At 37.2% G+C, this 17,167-nt stretch overlaps 1 pseudogene across 1 annotated transcript; it reads right to left on the bottom strand.

The window, feature by feature from the left end:
- Positions 1 to 5,738: 5,738 nt before the first annotated feature.
- LOC308343012 (large ribosomal subunit protein uL6-like) lies at positions 5,739 to 6,284 on the bottom strand (annotated as a pseudogene). The gene has a single exon. The product of its transcript is annotated as a large ribosomal subunit protein uL6-like (transcript).
- Positions 6,285 to 17,167: the final 10,883 nt, after the last annotated feature.

Genomic DNA, 17,167 nt, shown 5'->3' with positions numbered 1-17,167 from the left:
TTTGTTAGCTAAACTTTTTTGCATATAACTTCAATTATGTTATCATTCCAAGTTATTATGGTTTAACCACACTGGGTTTTATATTACTATATTAGTTATAAAAAGGAACATCATTCTGTATGTAAAGTATTTGAGTTACAGAGCACAATACAAAAAAAAGGAAAAAAACTTTTTTTTCTTTTTTGGTCTTTACGAATTTTCTTGGCACCCAGTTTAAATATGAGGAAGTCGAATTATGTTGGAGTGCCTCTTTCTCCAGTAAAATATTTTTTCTGGAAGCAATCTCTATGGTTAGATCACATTATATACTTCATACACACACACACACACACACACACACACACACACACACACACGTATGTATATATCTACTAAATAACCAGAAAATAGTTGTATTTGTGTGAAAAGAAGTAACAGACAAAAGAGAAAAAAATCTTGAATTTTAATCCCGGTTTTAGTAAAAACTCGCTGTGTGACTTTAAGCAAGAACACTCTCTGAGCCTCAGTTTCCTTTTTTTATAAGATGACATTAACTTCTTTTTTTGTTTTTTGTTTTTTTAAGATTTTATTTATTTATTTGACAGAGATCACAACTAGGCAGAGAGGTAGGAAGGGGGGTGGGGGGAAAGCAGGCTCCCTGCCAAGTAGAGAGCCTGATGCGGGGCTCAATCCCAGGACCCTGGGATCATGACCTGAGCCAAAGGCAGAGGCTTAACCCACTGAGCCACCCAGGGGCCCCTAGATGGCATTAACTTCTACCTATGTGAAAATGTGAGGTGTCCACCTTAAAAATAAACCTTAATACTAAGAAACCCACCATGTTACTTTAGAAAGACCACCACAGAACAGTTCAGTTTATATTAGTCTTCTAGTTAAGTTAGACACTGCTGAAGAGCTAAAAAAGCAAAGAAGAGGCCAAGGCAGGAAATACCCTTTCCAGATCTTTCTACACCTCATTAAGTAATCATGGGAAGGTTATTTAGATTTTCTCTGTCCAGGTATGTCCTTCTGTAGTATGAGGAAGCTACCAGAATTTCTTTCTTTTCTTTTTTTTTTCTTTTAATTCTCCCAAGCATGGAAAAACGAACCACCTTGAAAAGCTCCAAATAGTCTCATCAGTAATTTTACAATAATTAAAATCAGTTAATAAATTCTTTTTTTCCCCCTTCCTTCCTACCTTCTTTGTTTCTCTCTTTCTTTTTCTTTCTCTCTCTCTCTCTTTCTTTCCTTCCATCCATCCCTCCCTTCCTCCCTCCCTCTCTCTCTCTCTTTCTTTTACATTTCATTGGCTATAAAGTTTTGGCCTAGAGGAAACAAAATCAACTCAACTCCGTGAGAAACTTAAAAAATCAAATTGGCCATTTTATATTAATGACACAATCTCGACACGATTTATTTGCTGACTTATATGCGAGATTTCCATTTATTTGTTTCCTTCTACCCTACTTTTCTAAAGCCAGAGCTTCCACTAATGGCAGACGCCACTGTGATTCGTGCCCTCCATCTTGATCATTTCCATGTACATTGGCCTGATTTAACAACTGCCAGCATCTCTTAGCCTGAGGGCTTTCCTGGCCAGTAAGGCCTGTTTTTCCTTCCCTTTTAGCAGATTGGAAATGCCTAAGAATTAATGGCCCTCCTGTGTAGCCCTCCCCCGAGGCTGTACAAACACCTGAGCCCCCTCGGAGCCACGGGTTCTACATATCTCCCAGAGTTCTCTAGCGGATTAAGGCTCAGTTGCCCCTTTTTGAATGCCTTCCTTTCCTGCCCCACTTTCCCACTTTCCTAGGCTATCTTCTGGGACCTGCCAAAGAAATTATTTAAACACGAATCTCTGTTTCAGGGTTATTCTCCTCCAAAAAGATGAAGATCTTAAGGTTTTTGTAACACCAGAGGTCACCAGGAGCTCCTCAATACGACCTACTGCCTTGATATATATCTCAAACATTGCTGCCACGCTCCTATTTCTAAAGCCCAAATATGACTGGATAATTTCTCTGCTTATTTTTTTTAGGTTGAAATTCAAACTCCTTAGTATGATATAAAAGATCTATGGAAATCTAATACTTGCCTAATCCTGCAGACTATCCTCCTTTTTTGTCCTGTGGTGAGCGTAGAGGAGACACTGGAGAAGCAACATTTACTGGGCACGTACTATACTAGTACTTGCACTAGTTGCATGGTATGTGTTATACAGCCGTAGCACAAACCTACAAGGACGAGATGATTAATTTCCATTTTGTAGATGAGGAATTTGTCAGCAAAATAACTGCCTGAACTCAGTCACTCTGCCTCTGACCATCTAAGCCTTTACTGAAAGTCAAGTCTAAGTGATTCCTAAACCATTTCCATTCTGTGGTTTCTTCACTCAGGGTGACCACACACCTTGATTTACCTGGGACAGTGCTTGTTTGTTTCTGTTGACCCAGAGCAATTATGAAAAGCACTCCTTTTCACTCTCAAAAGTATTATCCTGGTTTTGTGGGTGAATTATACGGCCCCTCTGGCCATAGTCTAAATCCACCATGCTATCCGCTGTTTCTGGTATGCGCTATACTCATGATTCCATTTCCTGCCATATGCTGTTCCTTCTGCCTAAAATGTCCTTTCTTTCCCTTTTCTCCTGGAAAAATGATGCCCAGAGCTCACGACCCTGCTCTTCATTGTCGTCTCTGGGGTGTCTTTCCATTATTCTAGCTACAGGCAAGGAGTTTGATGTACTCCTCTGCGCTTCTCATACCCCATGTTTACCATTGTTCTACTACGGTTTTTTGAGTATTTGTCAGTCTTCCTACCAGCCTGTGAATTTCTTAATGTTTGGGCTGTACCTTCATGATCTCTGTATATCCACAGTGCCTATAATTTCCCATGGCCCAGATGATGCTTATTAAATATTTGTTGAATGATTGGGTAAGTGACATAATAAAATCAGAAAAATCTAGTCACCTGCAGAAATTATTATAAAAAGTAGAAATGGGATCTTTCAAAAAGAGCAGATTTATACTAGCTAGTTCTGACTTACTTTACCTGGAGGCTGCTTAATTCTGAACAAGTGTTTAGATAGCCTCTGATCTGGCATCAGCATTCCTACTCAGGCTATCCTATTTCTATCATGTGCCTCAGGCTCCATTTAAGTGGTTAGGAGTCAACCTGTCTGAGTTAGAATCTTTGCTCCACCATTTCCTACCCAGACTATGTGAAACCCTCAAGTTTCTTTCCCAAGAGGAAGGTTGCCTCAGTGTTAATGGGTCCTGCCTAAGAAAGAGAAGGAGGAAAGTCATTTAGAAAACCTGAGAAGCTGTGCCAGAGTGTATCCAATATACTGACTCTCTAGGCTCCAATGTAAAAGGCTGCACTGATGCTCTCTGCATCAAAACTCATGACCAGTAGGCTATTCTCTAGGATTCTCTAGTCTTCTACTCTAGCCAAAGGAATTTTATGCTTGATAAGAAACAGTTGTGTCAATTCCCAAATTTTTCTAGCACTTATATTTACTAGAATTATACAATTTAATTAAGTACCACATAAACTGAAAAATAGGAGTGTGAAAAGGACAGGTGTTTGTATGAAAAGTAAGGAGAGTTAAAGACTTAAGTAAGTCTCTAAAAAGTGCTGTCAGAGGCGCCTGGGTGGCTCGGTGGGTTAAGCCTCTGCTTTCAGCTCAGGTCATGATCTCAGGGTCCTGGGATCGAGCCCCGCATCGGGCTCTCTGCTCAGCAGGGAGCCTGCTTCCCTCTCTCTCTCTGCCTGCCTCTCTGCCTACTTGTGACCTCTGTCTGTCAAATAAACAAATAAAATCTTAAAAAAAAAAAAAGTGCTGTCAAAGTAGGCTTGTATTGTTAAGTGTCTGGTTTTTTTTAAATTGAAGTATAGTTGACATACAATGTTATATTAACTTCAGGTATAAAACACAGTGATTTGACTGTTAATACTATACATTATGCAATGTTCATGATGATATGTATAGTTATCATCTGTCATCACAGGACATTATCACAGTATTATTGCCTATTTCTCTTATTCTGTGCTTTCATCCTCATGACTTATTTATTTTATAACTGGAAGTTTGTACCTCTTAATCCCTTCGCCTAAACCCTAAAGTAAGCTTATTAAGAGAGACAACTCTAAAATATTTGCAAGGTGGCAATGTCAAAAGCCCAAAGATTCTGCACTCAGGTTGCTTCTCCCGTGTCTTAACATTCTTGCTCCAAGGAAAATCACATATAGAGAATGATCTATGTGGTAATGAGTGAAAGACAGTATGGAACTCCAGTTGGCAAATTCATAATCAAAGAAAAGCCCTAACAACAACAAAATATTATTTTATGTATATCTTATTATAAACCAAAAATAATTTTTAGGGTTATATATGCAGTCTAAGATTCTTTGTTATTTAACTACCTTTTTAAATTTATCAACTATAACCAATAATATAATCAACTATAACCAGATGGTTCTGATTACACTGCAGTAAAGAAAACCCTCGAGGTTCAGTGAATAATACCACAAACTTGATTTCTTTCTCATCCTAAGTCTTAGGTACTGGAAACCTGTCTTCCGTGGATGATGGTCTGAAGCACCTACCATATGAAACATGCACTCTCCTAGGTCAGCTGAAAAAGGAAGAGAAAATACTGCACAGCTCTTCAATGCCACCTACAATTGGTACATTTCTCTTCTGCACATTAGCCAAAGCAAGCCACATAACTACATCTAAACTCAAGGATGTGGAAGAGCATAATGCTCTCATGTGCCAGAAGGGGAGGAGGGTGAGAAATACTGGTGAGCAGCAGGGATGTCCACCACACCAACCTACTACTATACCTAGCATGTGAACTAAGAGCCCATCTGCTTGATGAAATGAACGATTTTAAGGCAGAGAAAGAGATCAGTTTTTCTTTAAATAATTAAAATAAATATTTAAAATTGATAGCTTAGTGATTATATTTTCAAGGCTATTCTTTATTTCTGAGAACGCATAACCAATTAAAGTAATTACAGAGAAGACTTTTAAATAATACTCAAGTTATGAGCCCCCAAAGTTTAATTCAGTCCACACAATTTATTCTGTCATCAAAATGTAAAATGTATTCCCCTAATCATGCTTTCTGCTTTTATATCTAAAAAGTAAAGAACATTAATACATTAAAAACCTCATACCAAAAAAAAAATCCATATATTATCAGTTGACTGCCAATATGGTAGAATCACTAAAAGACCTAAAATCCAGAAAGTTCAATTTAAAAATATTTTGAATTTCAAAAATGATTTTAAAAATCATCCAATAATAATCCCTAACATTTTTCTTTTCTTCTTCTTCTCCTTCTTCTCCCTCTCCCGCTCTCTCTTTTTTTTTTTTCTTTTTGCATTATTATCTCATTTTTATTTCATTTCATAGCTACATTTTCAATGTCAATTTTCAGGGCAGCTGCACTTAGTGTAGATATTATATTTCATTTTTCATCTTAAAATACAGTATATCATAGAATTATATCTAACTTTTTAGACTTTTTAAAGTACAGTAAATAGTGTTATATTAGTTTCAGGTGTACATTAGAGTGAATCAACAATTCTATATATTCCTCAGTGCTCATCATGACAAATGATGAGCACTGAGGAATATACAGAATTTTTTTACCCCAAATCAATACAGCTTTTATTGCATCTTTAAAATATCACAAATAAGTCTGAAAAATCATCTGGCATCTTGCTGTTTCTGTAACTGGAAAACTTAGATCTTATTCATCAGCCTGCAGAACTGTTCCTTTTTCAGGAATATAGATGCCATCCAAAAATTTTCTGATATCCTTGTTTTTCACTGTTGTGGCTTCCCGAATCAAAGCAGCTGAGTTTGATACAAGTTAAATGTCATTTCCTTCAAGAATTAACTCGTCTTTCTGGGCAAGCAACACCTGGCCTCATCTGAACCCTGCGAATATATTTTCACCCAAGAACAAGAGAATCATTCTCTTAAATAACACTGATGGGGAAGTGAGCATACACCGACCTCATCTTGTAATGGAAGCCCAGTGTAACACCCTTGATTGGGTTCTTTACATGACTACAGATAGTGAGAACAGTAGCCAATTCTTTTCTAGTTGCCTGCCATTTTTCAACTCGGAGCCTCTTCTTTTTCTTTCCAAGGAGACTGAGTTCTATGTTGATGTAATTGAAGTTCCATCAGGGTAACTCTGGGGTCCTTCACAGTAAGAACAGTTTCCTTAAGAGTGATGCTGGAATTTTTCTGGAATGTCGACAGTCTGATTGCCGAGAATGGTCTTCATTCTCACAATAGTTGTGGCAAAAATGATGTTTACTCTTAATCCCCTTCACCTATTTCACCCATCCCTCCACCCACCTCCCCTCTTGTAACCATCAGTTTGTTCTCTATAGCTGAGTTTGTTTCTTAGTTTCTCTCTCTCTTTGTCCCTTTCTCCATTTGTTTTGTCTCTTAAATGCCACGTATTGAGTGAAATCATATGATATTTGTCTTTCTCTGACTTATGTCACTTAGCATTATACTCTCTAGATCCATCCACGTGGTTGCAAATGGCAAGATTTTCTTCTTTTTTGTGGTTGAATAGTATTCCATTGTTTCTGTGTATCATATCTTTATCCATTAATCTATTGATGGACACTTGGGCTGCTTCCATAATTTGGCTATTATAAGTAATGCTACAATGAGCATAGGGGTGCATGTATGCTTTTGAATTAGTGGTTTTGTATTCCTTGGGCAAATACCCAGTAGTAGGATTACTGGATTGTAGGGTAGTTCTATTTTTAATTTTTTGAGGAACCTCCATACTGTTTTCCATCTGGCTGTACCAGTTTGCATTCCCACCGACAGTGCATGAGGGTTCCTTTTTCTCCACATCCTTGCCAACTCTTGTCGTTCCTTGTTGTTTGTTTTAGCTATTCTAACTGGTGTGAGGTGACATCTAATTGTGATTTTGACTTGGCATTTTCCTGATGATGAGTGATGTCGAGCATCTTTTCATGTATCTGTTGGCCATCTGGATATCTTCTTTGGAGAAATGTCTGTTAATGTCTTGTGCTCATTTTTTAATTGGATTTTTTTGGGGGGGGTGTTGAGTTTTATAAATTCTCTATAAATTTTGGACACTAACCCTTTATTGGGTATGTCATTTGCAAATATATTCTCCCATTCAGTATGTTGTCTTTTAGTTTTGTGGTTTCTTTTGCTGTGCAGAATTTTTTTATTTTGATGTAGGCCCAATAGTTTATTCTTGCTTTTATTACCCTTGCTCCCAGAGACATACCTAGAAAAATGTTGCTATGGCTGATGCCAGAGAAATTACTTTCTATGCTCTGTTCTAAGATTTTTATGATTTCAGGTCTCATATTCAGGTCTTTAATCCATTTTGAGTTCATTTGTGTGTATGGTGAATGAAAATGGGCCAGTTTCCCAGTACCATCTGTTTAAGAGACTATTTTTTTATTATTGCCTATTCTTGCTTCTTTTGTTGAAGATTAATTGGCCATATAATTGTGGGTTTCTGGACTTTCTATCCTGTTTCATTGATCTATGGATCTATTTTTTGTGCCAGTAACACACTGTTTTGATTTCTACAGTTTTGTAGTATAACCTGAAATCTGGAATTGTGACACCTCTAGCTTTGTTTTTCTTCTTCAAGATTGTTTTGGCTGTCCAGGGTGTTTTGTGGTTCCACACAACAATTTTAGGATTGTTTTTTCTAGTTCTATGAAAAATGCTATTAGTATTTGGATAGTGATTGCATTAAATCTGTAGATTGCTTTGGGTAATATACTTTTTTAAACAATATTTGATCTTCCAATCCATGAGCATGGAATATCTTTCTACGTGTTTGTGTCATCTTTGATGTCTTTCAACAATGTCTTATAGTTTTCAGGGTACAGGTGTTTTATCTCCCTGGATAAGTTTATTGCCAGGTATTTTATTATTTTTGGTGCAATTATAAATGGGATTGCTTTCCTAATTTCTCTTTCTATTGCTTCATTATTTGTGAATAGACATGCAACGGATTTCTGTACATTGATTTTATATCCTGTGATGTACTAAATTCACTTTTAGTTCTAGTAGTTTTTTGATGGAGTCTCAGGGTATTCTATATATCATGTCATGTCATCCAAAGACATTGAAAGTATTACTTCTTTCTTACCAATTTGAATGCTTTTTATTCCTTTTTCTTATCTGATTGCTGTGACTAGGACTTCGAGTACTATGTTGAGTAAAAGTGGTGAATGGACATCCTTGTCCTGTTCCTGATCTTAAGGGGAGAGCTCTGTTTTTCACCAATGAGTAAGATGTTAAGCTGTGGGTTTTCCATAAATGGTCTTTATTATGTTGAGGTATGTTCCCTTTAAACCCACTTTGTTGAGCGTTGTTTTTTTTTTATCATGAATAGATGTTGTACTTTGTCAAATAATTTTTCTGCGTCTATTGAAATGATCATACGGTTTTCATCCTTTCTCTTATTGATGTGATATATTACACTGATTGATTTGCAAATATTGAATCACACTTTTATCCCAGGAATAAATCCCACTTGATCATGGTGAATGATTTTTAAATGTTTTGTTTTGTTTTTGCCCTTGTTTTTGTTTATTTTTAAATGTTTTGTTGGATTCAGTTTGCTAGTATTTTGTGGATTTTTGCATCTATGTTCATCAGAGATACTGGCCTGCAGTTCTCTTTTATTCATAGTGTCTTTATCTGGTTTTGGTATCAGAGTAATGCAGGCCTCATAGAATGAATTTGGAGGTTTTCCTTCTTCTATTTTTCGGAATAGTTTGAGAAGAACAGATACTAACTTTTCTTTAAATGTTTGGTAGAGGGGCACCTGGGTGGCTCAGTGGGTTAAACCCTTGGCTTATGGTCGGGTCATGATCTCAGGGTCCTGGGATTGAGCCCCACATCTGGCTCACTGCTCAGCAGGAAGCCTACTTCTCCCTCTTTCTTTCTGCCTGCCTACTTGTGATCACTCTCTCTCTTTCTGTGAAATAAATTTTAAAGATCTTTTTAAATAAATAAATAAATAAATAAATATTTGGTGGAATTCACCTGTGAAGCCATCTGGTCCTGGACTTTTGTTTGTTTGGGGAGTTTTGGGATTTAATTTCATTGGTGGCAACTGATCTGTTCAAATTTTCTGTTTCTTCATGATTCAATTTTGGGAGGCTATGTGTTTCTAGGAATTTATCCATTTCTTACATGTTGTCCAATTTTTTAGCACATAATTTTTCATAACATTCACTTACATTTCTTTATATTTCTGTGGTGTTGGTTTTTAATTCTCCTCTTTCATTTCTAATTTTATTTGATTCCTCTCTTCTTTTGATTAGTCGGGCTAAAGGTTTATCAATTTTGATTTTTTTCAAAGAGCTAGCTCCTGGTTTCATTAATCTGTTCTATTTATTTTTTTTAGGATTGTTAAATTCTGCTACTATTATTGTATTACTACTAATTATTTCTCTTAGGTTTGTTATTAACTGTTTTAAGTATTTGGGTGCTCCCATCTTGGGTACATAAATACTTACAATTGTTATATTTTCTTGTTGGATTTTCCCCTTAATGATTATATAGTGTCCTTCTTTTGTCTCTCGTTACAGTCTGTTTTTTATAAAGTCCCTTCTTTGTCTCTTGTTACAGTCTGTTTTTAAAGTCTATTTCGACCAATCCAAGTATTGCTACCCTGGCCTTCTTTTCATACCCATTTGCATGATAAATGTTTCTTCAGCCCCTCACTTTCAACCTGCATGTGTCTTTAGATGTGAAAGGAGTCCCCTGTAGGCAGTATATGGATCGGTCTTGTTTTTTATCCATTCTATCACCCTATGTCTTTTGATTAGAGGATTTAGTCCACTTCCATTCAAAGTAATTATTGATAGATACGTTTTTATTGTCATCTTGTTACTTGTTTTATGGTTGTTTTCTCACAATTAGTTGGCTTTCTTTAGTAATATACCTGGAATCATTTCTCTTGATTTTTTTGTGTATCTGCTACTGGTTTTTGATTTGTGGTTACTGTTTGGTTTGTATGGAACATCTTCTTCATATAACAGTCTATATTAAGTTGATGGTCACTTTGAATCCATTCTTCACTCCTCTCCTCACATTGTTTTAGGAATATGGTGTCATACTTTACATCCTTTCATTTTGTGAGTCCCCTGACAGCTTCAGTCCAACTACTGGGTCACTAGAGAGCTAGGAAATGAAAAGGGGGTGTCATTTGTTGGCCATTTTCTTCTCAATACAATGCCTTGCTTACCTGATGGACAGCTTATTAGAAAGAGAAATACCTTCACATTCTTATTTTTGTCTTCAGAAAGAATAATAAATTATGCTTTTATTTAACTTCTAAAATGTTCATGACTAATTGCCATACTTTTCAATCTGTAATTTTTTTAAGTCATTAGTGAAAACTTATATAAACAAACAAAGTATAAAAAGAGATGAGGTTTAAATAGACCTCATATTCAGAATACTAAAGATAGATCATCCACCTTTTCTTTTCCTTTAGTCTAAGCAGCACCCAAGTTGGGTATGGGAGGGAGGTAGAAGGTATAGATGGAAAGAGCCTCCCAGGTAATTCTGATAACCCTCCCACCAGCACACCCCCACCACCAGCTATGGACCTGTGTGCAGGAAGGAAGTCACAGCACTTAGGGAGAATTCTGCTGGACTATTTACTAACTCTAACATTACCTGGAGTAAATTTCCTAACTCTTAACCTCAGCATTGTATGATAAACAATTTCTCTTCTAGTGTTATTTTTAAGGTTAAATAAGATAATAGCCATAAAGAGTATTAATGCTGTTTACATATAAACTGGTTTGAAAGCTCATATGGAGGTCAGTGTAACAAGTTACCATCAAGATCATTAAAAATAATAACCAGCAATTAAATTCAATACTTAAAAATAACAAGCGCAAAACACCTATTGTGTGTTTAGAATTTATACCCACATGTTGACTACTTAATTTCCATTAAGTTAAACTTTCTTCTTATCCTTTTTGCTTATTTTCCTCAAACTTCTAGGAAAGTTGTTTACAAATAGTCACTACCCATTGGTGGGCAATGAAATAAATGTAGTGGGTTCTAACTAGTATTTTTAAATGAAATAAATACAACAGGCCAGATGTGAAACAGTCAAAACACATCACATGATTTCTTAGCAAGAACTGTATACATTGCAATAAATGGGTCATGACATAAAATGTATTTCTTACTGTGTATTTTTTTAAAGCTTGTAAAATACTACTCTAGCACAAGCCCAAATGAAATTTGGTACATTTCCTACTATCAAATAGATCTCACTTTATTTCATCACTTCTCTAATTAAGAATAAAATAGAAAATGTTTTAGCCATCTATCAAGCCAAGTTTTTTGTTAGTAACTTTTATATCATTAAGTGTTGTTTAGAATGAATCTTACATAGCTGGCATCTCAAGTAAAGCAAGGGTACATGATGTAGGACAAGAAGTTGCCTGCAGTTCACCCCGAGTGTCTTCTGCTGAGAGGAAGGTCAGTGGTGTTACACATGCAGCCCCATAGCACGGGAGCAGAACGTGGATCCCTTTAGATTTATGCTCCTCAAAGGAGGGACTTTTCTCACGGACATGGCTTTAGAATATCTATAGTCCATCAAGGACAGAATATAACCACAAGAGGAGAGAAAACAACTTGTCACAAAGACCAGGGCACAGAGACTCTATACATGGCAAAGTGAGTCCTAAGGCAATAAAACCTTCCTGGTTGTGCCTTCCCATCTGGGACAGGGCAGCAACCTGGGGTCCACACTTTGCGCCAGCAGGAAACACTGCTCTGAAAGACATGTAAGTAGAGACAGATCACAGAAGCATCATATAATCTTTCTAGATCACTTATATTATTGTCCAGTCATCCACAGTTCTCATTCCAAAGTTTCATCATGGAATCAAAAAATGCCATTTTAGTAACAAGGATTCAAACAAATGCCATTTTTGTAACAAATCCCTCTACATGGGAAATGGCTCATCCTGCACTGATTCAATCAAAATTCTGACACCCAGTATGGACTAAGGGAGATTAGCAGCCTCCTTTCAAATCCTGCCTCAATGAGCCTAACGTCTGCATGGCTGTGCTACCCACTGAGCACACATATAAAGGTGCCACCCGACAAGAAGGCTTTCTGGTTCATCACTGCACCACGGGATGCCATGAAGGCAGTCATAGGCTGTGACAAATTTAATACCCTATTACTTGCATTTTCTGTACTAGGATTTCATTTGGTGACATCACTGGATACAACGGAACTTGAAATTTGTGTGACATTTTTGCAGGTGTTGCTTTTCACCAAAAATGTTATTTTACATAGTTTAGCCACAGTGCAGTGCTTTAGGTCTAGAACTAAACCTCGGGAAATCTAATGAGGTTGAAAAGAAAAGTGAAAGTTAACGGCCACGGCTTTAACAAAGGCTCGTCTTCCCTCAGGCTGTAAAGAGTCAGTAACTGAGTTCAGTAACTGAAAATTAAATTAGAAGAAAATGCCACCTCTGCAGCTACTGCTACCTTTAGCATTAACGGTAATATGGAACAGGGTGGGGGAGGGGGTTCTGCTGAATAGAGCCATCAGGAAACTTTCAGTGCCTCGAAATGGTATGGAAATCTGCTCTTACACCGTGTTACAGGATTCCATTGGGTTCTATTTTGCTGTCTCTCTATCTTCCTTTTCCCTCATACCCATATTCTTGTAAGTGTTTCCTCTTCTCTTCCGTCCGTCATTTTTTTTTCCGTTATTCAGTCTTCGTGTCCACTTTCCCCTCTCTCCTACCTCCTCATTTATCTTCTCAACAATTTGGTTGTTTTTCCTACCCCCCCCATATTTATATCTATACAAGAATGATTTAACCAATGTCAAGGTTCTTGTGATTTGCCCTGTTCAGAATCTGGGAGAAAACAGCTCAAGACTCTTCAGTGCTGGGAAAGCATAAGACTTTTGATTTTATCTGGCAATATCAAATGAACAGGAACCACATTCTGGGGATGGTATTATCAGGTTAAGTGATAAGGGTGAGCAGGAAGAAATCATGGGCAGTGGCCCATATTTTTTAAAAAGGCAGGGGCAGGGGCAAAGACAGGAAAACAAATTAGACCTTATCAGGATCCTTCCCATTCTCCGAATAAGAATCTCTAAAAAACAATCAAGCAAGGTTGTCAATTTGGCCAAAAATCCTTGATGCTTTAGTATAATAAGATAGTACTTCCACTCCTTTACTTCTAAACAAATTACTAAAAAACCTAACTATATTATACAGCAATAAAGAAATAAAGGCTATTTTATCATAATTTGATTATGCTACAAAGCACTGTGCATAGCAATTCGTGGATCTAATTTTAGTTGTAATAATCTCTTGCCCTGTTATGTAAATGGGAAAAGACTTTCTACAGGCTTCAGATAGAGATAAGCTTCGGATCGAAAGCATGCAAAAGCCATGGTTCAATTACTCTAAAGTGATCTGCATCATATGTTACAGTACATCTCTCTGCCTTTGCACAAAAGCTAGTATCTGCTGCAAATTAACCATCTTTTTCTAAATGCCTACAGATGCCCTCTGAGTTTACGGATTCAAATTAAACCCAAGTCCCACAACTATAAAATAACGGGGGCTTTAAAAATCTCAAAATATTTTCTCTTTTCATAACTTTCCCCCAGTTTTTGCCCTTACTTTTCAAGAAAAGACATGTTCAACTGACGGCAAGTACACATGAGCTCTCGCTTCTAGTTCTTCGGGCCCCACCATTCTGCAAAAGGATGAACCACCAGAGCTGTTTCATTCCACCTATTTCTCTGAAGGCCACAGAGATTCAAGTTCCGGCCCCTGAGCGGACCTAACTCTGACCCAACTTTGCACTTCAGAACGCAAGAATCTCAAGAGAATAGAACACTGCATCCATCCTTATTTGCTAGGGTTCCTCACTGGCTCTTTGAAATGCAATTTATGATAATCCAAATTTATCTACCCTCAGGAGGGGCAGGGCCTTGGGGACAGTTGGAACCACCCACTGGAACTATCAGGCTTCCCCCTTCACTGGTCCTTTTCTTTCATCTCCCTATAGTGTAGCTTTATTGATCCTTACTGCAGACATGTTTGCGCACTATGGAAGACATGGCGTGGACCACAATCAACCCTTCTCCCATGGCTTTACCGTGTGGGAAGGCATGGTGATGCAGGCATAAGATATCCTGGGGGAGGACCCTCCTTGGCCCTGCTTGAGTCAGATGCTCTTTTCACATGGGCACGCCCCCAACCATGATGGGTACAACTGTTTTGCAACTAGTGGCCCTCACTAAGATTAATCCAAGCGAGATTACAACATTCTCTTCCACTGTTTCTTCACTCTCCTACGTTGTAAGGAGTATACAGGTCAAAGCACAGCAAGGTTGGGGCTATTTGGGGAATTTGTTTTCAATGCAGTCACAAAATAAATTCCTTAACTAGATCCTTGGGTATGTCTTGATAATTCATGGTTACTAGTGGAAGAAACTTTTGACACTATGGGTTCCCAGGATCATGACTAAAATGAAGTTTGATTTATTGTCTGTTATACCTCTAGTACTAAGGGTAATTCTCACAAATTACAGCTTCAAGCCTTCACCAAATAGCTCCCAAACCTGTACCTTAGGAGACAACAAAGCCTTCATCGGTACCTCCATGTTGATTTTGACTAGAAATGTTAGGGAAGGCATTTTAAGGAAACTGACTTGAGTTGACTTTTTGAAGAATGATTAGGATGAATTCAGCAGACAGCTAAGGTACAAAAAGGGCTTTCTTTCGGAATAAAATGGCAGAGACACAAGGTAAACGGGGTAAATTTAAGGAACTGCAGGGAGCTCCATTTTGCTGGCACCTAGAATTGGTCCAGGAGCAGTTGTAAAGTAATGAGTCTGAAAAAGTAGAAAGCTCTACACTCATAAGGTCTTTGAAAGTCATGCTATGAAGTCAAGACTTTATCCTGCAGCAGATGAGCAGTTACTGGTAGATTTTAATCAGTGGAGTGACAAGAATTTGTCCTATGCGGAAGGGGAGGTTATATAGAAGAGGGAAGGGGAACAGTTACAAAATTTCTAGAAAAGTTCAAAGTTCTGAAAACCTAAAATAAGGAGGTTGTAAAAGAAACAGAAAGGCAAGTAGAATGGACATGAAGATCTTCAAGGATGAAGGCTCTGTCATTTCTATACAAGGTGGGACAATTCAGAAGTCGTTTTAGTCCCCAAGATTTTTACGGCTGAGGCTATAGTGCCTGCCTTACCTTTACCCTCTACCAAATCCTACTTCCTTTCCCTTCCTTCCAGATGTTGATTTGAAGCAGAATCTGCATCCCAGAAACTAACCTGTAGCACAGAATGAGTCAAGAGGGGGTAGAAACAACTAAACTTAGAGGCCAATTAGATGTGGAGTTGAGGGAAATGAAAGAATCTAAGAGAACTCCAAGAATTCAAGTCGGTGCTGGGTGGAATATGGTAAAGCCAACTCATGTGGATTACATCCAAAGATGATAAGACTTTAGGTTCTTCACAAAGATTATACTGACATTTTTGTAAAATTTATTCATTATACATTTAGCTAGCAGAGGATGGGCGAGAATGAGGCTAAAGAGAAAACCGTTACGGTCCACAAAACACAAGCAGTAGCTATAGGTAGAGATGAGTTTGAGAAGAATAAGTTTGAGAATTACAATAAGGTAAGAAAATGAAGGGAAACAGATTTATAAACAGGTCTGAATTCTTCAGTCATTCCAGCTGCAGCTCAATCTCCAAGTAACTATGTAATGATGGTTGTTCACTTTTTCTTGATGATATTCTTATTTGATGTGACCATCTTTACTGGAATATAAAGTTATTAAAGGAAGGAATGATTTTATTTATATTTTTAACCCAAAATACCTTAAATGAAATAGGGACTATTACTGAATGGATATGGGACAAATATTAAAATGAAGTATGACCCAACTGAAAGTTGGAGCCTTCAATGCCCTCTGGGCTGAAGATGGTCGCTTGGAAGACTTCCAGGCCTGTGCGATACCCATTTCACTGCTCAATCAGTTTTAGCATTTCTTATATCAAAATATCAGGTAATGGTAGAATTTTGTGCCAAATTTCTGCTTAATGTCCAGTGACTGCCTTTATTTTATTCTGGCTCTTTAGAAAGTCTTCTTTTCATTTTGTATGTATCTTCCATTTCAAAGTCATCAGCATACAGTAGTCCCAAATGACTCTCTCAACAACTTTCAAGGATTCTCACAGCCAGAAGAACCTCTCAGAGGATCAGAAGCACAGCTAATACCAGCTTACAGATTCCTTATTACATCCTTACACATGAATAAAACAAGCTAGACCTATTATACAGCTGTTTTCTCTCCATTAGAGACTGGGAACTGATCTAAAAAAAATTATGTAAACCCAACACTCTACCTTATATAACCTTCTTTCGGCAGCTAAATTAGTCAAGTTACAGCAACTATACCATTCTCTTGCCCAAGACACCCTCAGAATTCTAGGACTACATAGTGAGCAAAATTAGAATGTAGTCAATCCATAGTATCCCTGACAAGTACCGGGCAAGAGCAATTCAAAGTCTAGACTAGTTGTTTCAGTCAGGAGATTAACTGGCTTATCTCAACCCCAAGGGCAACCTTTGGCTCACATCCAGGAAGTCAGCAGTTTGCAGGTTAGCCCTAGTCTGATCAAGCCATCAGCTGCTTGCCTAATCCCAGCATCATAGAATTATAGAACAAGACTTTTTCCACACAATTTAGGGTCTGAGCTGGCTATTTCTTTAAGGTTTAGCAAGCCATCTTTAGAATTTTTTTTCCCCAACTAAATACTATCTGGAAATTTCATTAAAATGGTGTGTTCTTTGGTAACACTACAGTAATTCTTTACCTAGAAAGGAAACTATACAAATAAATTAATGTTAAAATGTCATAATTAATATAAATATCAATAATATTAATAATACTAGTGTGCTATTAATTTTATATTAATAATAATTAATAATTAATATAATTAATTTTATATAAATTAATAATTAATATAAATAACATATTATAATTTATATATAATATCTTCTGGATATGACCTTAGGAGCACTGCTTACAAAGTTTAACTGATTGTACAGATGC

The sequence above is a fragment of the Martes martes genome, assembly GCF_963455335.1.
Source record: "Martes martes genome assembly, chromosome: 5".
In the NCBI taxonomy this organism is placed as follows: domain Eukaryota; kingdom Metazoa; phylum Chordata; class Mammalia; order Carnivora; family Mustelidae; genus Martes; species Martes martes.
This window is presented reverse-complemented; position numbering and strand designations above follow the sequence as displayed.